At 44.4% G+C, this 5753-nt stretch overlaps 1 pseudogene; it reads left to right on the forward strand.

Moving 5' to 3' along the window:
- Positions 1-1993: 1993 nt before the first annotated feature.
- On the forward strand, positions 1994-4291 carry LOC147001805 (SUMO-activating enzyme subunit 2 pseudogene; annotated as a pseudogene).
- The last annotated feature ends 1462 nt before the right edge of the window (positions 4292-5753 follow it).

The following is a 5753-nucleotide window of genomic DNA, read 5'->3' on the forward strand; positions in this document are numbered from 1 at the left end:
TTCAGCTCCCATGTGATAGGGAAGGAATCTCAAAGGTCCAAAGGTACCGTGCTCATGAAGATTAGGTGGTGGTGCTATCAAGCAAGTTCACACATGTTTTCAACAAGCCCAGTAAACCCTGTGACATGGATGGCAAAGTAGATCTTCTGTCCTGAAGATCTGGATCACAGCCAGCCTGCAGGGGCCACATGGCACACATGGCTAGAGTTCTGACTTAGCAGGAAGAACTCAAGAATTTGGTTACAGGAGATTAAGCAGCACCAGAGATATGATCTTTACACAGACTGGCGAAGACTAGGGAGGAGTCTGTGAACAACAGTGGGACCCAAGGACAGCTGCCCCTTCTTAGGCAAACTCTCTCACAGAGTCACCATCTTGGGGAAGGGGAAGGACATAAAAGTCTGGAAGACTGGTTAACTTACCCACCCCACCACTCTATAAAGGGGATGAGGAGGAAAAGGCTTTAAGTGGTTATTCTGGGAGCAGGGGTGAAGTTCTTTGGTATCAGTAAGGTTGCGTAGCACTCGTGAGGCCTTGGGTTAGATCCCCAGCACTGTCTGAAACAAAGAGAATGAGCTAACATGATTGGGTTAAAGTAAATTCAGACTTTTAGTGCTCAGTTTCCATAAATATGAGTCTGTAAATTTGATTATCTCGTGAACATATGTGAGGCATCCCTGAGATAGTATGCAAAGATCCACCTCATTATTTTAAATGTCCTATTCCAGTCAAAACTTAGGACCAAAATTTTTCAGATTTGGGATTTAGGAATATTTCTATATTTCCTATATTTCTTGCAAAGTTGTGGCTAATGTCTCAGCAAAATGGTAAATGCTGAGACCTTTAGGACAGTCCTTAAGGCTGTGGCAAAGATCTCTGAAAACATGTACAAAAATATATAATTTCTCAACTATGCAAAATATAAAGATCCAATAAGGAGGTTCACAGATTTAAAAGAACAGAGGCAGCTGCACTATGAGCCAGCTTGTCAGAAAGACACTAAGAAAGGAAATAAAAAGATTCAGGAAGTGTTATCACAGGGCAAGATCCCACCCAGCGATGTTTTGTTGTTGTTTTTGTTTGCTTGTTTGTTTGTTTGTTTGTTTGTTTATGCTTACAAAGGCAGGCAGATTCCTGAGTTCAAGGTCAGCCTGGGACAGAGGGAGTTTAGGCCCAGGCCCAGATACAGTAGGAATGGTAATTTGAAGGCAGCATCCCACCCAGATATCCGATTGTCTGTGCTTAACAAAGGCAGGCAGATCTCTGAATTCTTTTGCAAAGTAAAAAAATGTGCTTGCAGGCTCCTGGGATAATCAAAAGGGAACCTGGGTATTGATAGAATTGATATATAAATAAAAGACTAGGCTTTAGTCTGAAAGAAAAGAGCTATCCAGAGAGTTTTTAGGATAGCAAAAGAAAGCTGTCTAGGCTCCGACTGTGAGGCGGCTCATAGACGTCCCGCCATGGCACTGTCGCGGGGGTTGCCTCGGGAGATGGCCGAGGCGGGTGCTGGTGGTTGGCGCGGGTGGGATCGGCTGTGAGCTGCTCAAGAACCTGGTGCTCACTGGCTTCTCCCACATCGACCTGATTGATCTGGACACTATCGATGTCAGCAACCTCAACAGGCAGTTCTTTTTTTTTTTTTTTTATTACATATTTTCCTCAATTACATTTCCAATGCTATCCCAAAAGTCCCCCATACCGCCCCCCACTTCCCTACCCTCCCATTCCCATTCTTTTGGCCCTGGCATTCCCCTATATTGGGGCATATAAAGTTTGCAAGTCCAATGGGCCTCTCTTTCCAGTGATGGCCGACTAGGCCATCTTTCGATACATATGCAGCTAGAGACAAGAGCTCCGGGGTACTGGTTAGTTCATCATGTTGTTCCAACTATAGGGTTGCAGATCCTTTTAGCTCCTTGGGTACTTTCTCTAGCTTCTCCATTGGGAGCCCTGTGATCCATCCAATAGCTGACTGTGAACATCCACATGTGGGAAGATCAAAGGCTCAGGTTGCCAAAGAAAGTGTGCTCCAGTTCCACCCCCAAGCCAACATTGAGGCCCACCATGACAGCATCATGAACCCAGACTATAATGTGGAGTTTTTTCGACAGTTTATATTGGTCATGAATGCATTAGATAACAGAGCTGCAAGAAACCACGTGAATAGGATGTGTCTGGCTGCTGATGTGCCTCTCATTGAGAGCGGGACTGCTGGGTATCTTGGACAGGTGACCACTATCAAGAAGGGTGTGACTGAGTGTTACGAATGTCATCCTAAGCCTACCCAGAGAACGTTCCCTGGCTGTACGATTCGGAACACGCCTTCAGAACCTATCCATTGCATCGTGTGGGCCAAGTATTTGTTCAACCAGCTGTTTGGAGAGGAAGATGCTGATCAAGAAGTGTCCCCTGACAGAGCTGACCCTGAGGCTGCTTGGGAGCCAACAGAGGCTGAAGCTAGAGCTCGAGCATCTAATGAAGACGGAGACATTAAGCGTATTTCCACTAAGGAGTGGGCTAAGTCAACTGGATATGATCCAGTTAAACTTTTTACCAAGCTTTTTAAAGATGATATTAGATATCTGCTGACAATGGACAAACTCTGGCGCAAGAGGAAACCTCCAGTTCCACTGGACTGGGCTGAAGTGCAGAGTCAAGGAGAAGCCAATGCCGATCAACAAAATGAGCCCCAGTTGGGTTTGAAAGACCAACAGGTTCTGGATGTAAAGAGCTATGCGAGTCTGTTTTCAAAGAGCATCGAGACTCTGCGAGTCCATTTAGCCGAGAAGGGGGATGGAGCTGAGCTCATCTGGGATAAGGATGACCCACCTGCAATGGATTTTGTTACATCTGCTGCAAACCTCAGGATGCACATTTTCAGCATGAATATGAAGAGCAGGTTTGACTTTAAATCAATGGCAGGGAATATCATTCCTGCTATAGCTACTACTAATGCAGTGATCGCCGGCTTGATAGTGTTGGAAGGATTAAAGATTTTATCTGGAAAAATAGACCAGTGTAGAACTATTTTTTTGAATAAGCAGCCAAACCCAAGAAAGAAGCTCTTGGTGCCTTGTGCACTGGATCCTCCCAACACCAACTGTTACGTTTGTGCCAGCAAGCCAGAGGTGACTGTGCGGCTGAATGTCCACAAAGTGACTGTCCTCACCTTACAGGATAAGATAGTGAAAGAAAAGTTTGCTATGGTGGCACCAGATGTCCAAATTGAAGATGGGAAAGGCACAATCCTGATATCTTCAGAAGAGGGAGAGACAGAAGCTAATAACCCCAAGAGGTTATCTGACTTTGGAATCAGAAACGGCAGCCGGCTTCAAGCAGACGACTTCCTCCAGGACTACACTTTGCTGATCAACATTCTTCATAGCGAAGATCTTGGAAAGGATGTTGAATTTGAGGTAGTTGGTGACACCCCTGAAAAAGTGGGGCCAAAACAAGCTGAAGATGCTGCCAAAAGCATTGCCAATGGCAGCGATGATGGTGCCCAGCCTTCCACCTCCACAGCACAAGAGCAAGATGATGTGCTCATAGTTGATTCAGACGAAGAAGGCCCTTCAAATAGCACTGACTGCAGCGGGGACGACAAGGTCCGCAAGCGGAAGCTGGAAGAGAATGAGGGTGCCAGTACCAAGAAGTGCCGCTTGGAGCAGACAGAAGATCCAGATGACGTCATAGCGTTAGACTGAGCAGGCTCCTGCCCTTGGTATGGTTGGAACCAAAAGTTAGACCCTTTGTGTGGCTTTGATGGTTCCGTTCCTGTGAAAGTGTTCATTTGCTGAGACTGTTCCAGACTGTTGCTGTGTTGACGTAGGAGTAGAATTTGCGACCCTTTGAGCAAAGCTGGGTGATGAGCTGAAAGAACGCGGGCGTGCATGTTGCCTTCCCTGTAAATAGCCTTAGCTATCATTTCCTAGTGGAAAACACTGTGGGGTAGGAACGCTGCAACCTGGGTATAAATATTATGCCTTTATTTTTGGCTAGAGAAAAGTTATTTTTAGCCTAGATCTAACCATTTTCATACTCTTACCTGAAAGATTCACAGAAGTGTCAAGTGCTATGCATTGAAACTTGTTTTTTAAACGTTACCTGGCACTGTGTATATTAATGTAAAACAATGTTAATTTACCCAGATTTTCAGTTTATACTGCCTGGTATGTCTGTGTAAGAAGCCAATTTTTGTGTATTTGTTACAGTTTCAAGTTATTTATATTTGATGTTTTGTAAACTCAAACAACAAATATACTGTACTTATGGACCAAATAAATGATGTCTGCATAAAAAAAAAAAAAAAAAAAAAAAAAAAAAAAAAAAAAAAAAAAAAAAAGAAAGCTGTCTAGAGCAATCTGGAAAGCTCAGGAGCAGAACGTAGTCTTTTGTAGCCTCCCACAAGCCTGAAGCAGGCTGAGCCAGAACTTGACCTTGCTGCCACTAAGGAGATTATCTAGGGTGGAGCCTTCCTCCCTAGATCACTCTATTGTTGAGCCACTGTCACTGTTCTTCTTCAAGATACTGCTACCTGCTGAGAGGCCCCAGAGCTATTCTGGAGACTACGCCCCTATCCTGCATGTCACCACCTGCAGCTGGTTCCAGGCTCCAAGGATGAATTGGCGGGAATAGACTTTCCCCCCTCCTTTATAAAGCGTGTCCATTAAACATTTGAACCTTGAGCAGACTAGTTGTCTTGGTTCCATTATTTCTCAACCCGCCTAGGCTCCCTCTTTTCTTTCAATTCCAAGATGCCGTCCAGGCTCGAACCCGGACATGAGAGCCACAGGCCGGCTCCAACAGTCTTTGACTTTTAGTCACTTGTTTCACCTCTCTCAAACTCCTCAGAACCCCTCTCCAAGCTGAGGCTGGTTCTTGACACAGACAGAGATGCCCAAGAAGTCTTATGGTCTCGCCTGTGAGTCCAGGAAGGTAGCCTGAATCTCGAAACTCAAGTCTAGAACTATGAAGAAGAAAGAATGCAAATGTCTGCCTTACCTGTCAGTCCGAAAGACTCGTCCATACAGTGAGAAGTGAAACAAGACTTCTATGACCCTAAACAGAGCATTTCAGATCCCAGTGGGAGGCCAGAGAGTCACCCTGAACACTCTGCTTTAAGTTGTTATCCCGTAACTAAGCAACAATGTCTTCGACGTAAATACTTAAACTTTCTGACAAGTGTCAGTTTTCTTGTATGTAAAGTGATAACAGTGTCCGTAGTAAGTCACATTGCGCCTTATGGACTTATGCCTACACACTGTGCTACAACTGTGCTGAACCCAGTTAAGCAATGTTATCCCATCTCACAAGTTAGGATGTGAGACCTAGACAGTTTGAAAGGGACTTAAGTTCATGTAACTACCAAGCTGCTAGGTGATATCCCAGATAAGTCTTCCACATCTAAAGCAGTTCCTTTCTGCTAAGGCAGATATTCAACCAAACTCAAAACTAATAATCTTGCAGTGGAAAATTCCAGGAGATGAAACTGAATTATTTGTCAACATCCAGAGGTCCAAATTTTCAATTTTCAGTTTTATTCTTGTAATCTTGTTCCCAGGACCATGGTCATAGGCTGTAGTGGGAATAAGCTTGTGAGAAACTCAGGAAGAATATGAATAGTTGAGTAGACAGGCAAGAAGGGAGGCATGAGGGAGGAGGAAGGGAAGAAAGGTCAAGATGGGGCTTATTGGAGAAGCTATTGAATGATACAGAAATAAGAATTTTTTTGGTCAGGTAAAGAATTATTT

Source organism: Mus caroli, unplaced genomic scaffold (genome assembly GCF_978045245.1).
Source record: "Mus caroli unplaced genomic scaffold, Mus_caroli_1 scaffold_12, whole genome shotgun sequence".
Classification (NCBI taxonomy): Eukaryota; Metazoa; Chordata; class Mammalia; order Rodentia; family Muridae; genus Mus; species Mus caroli.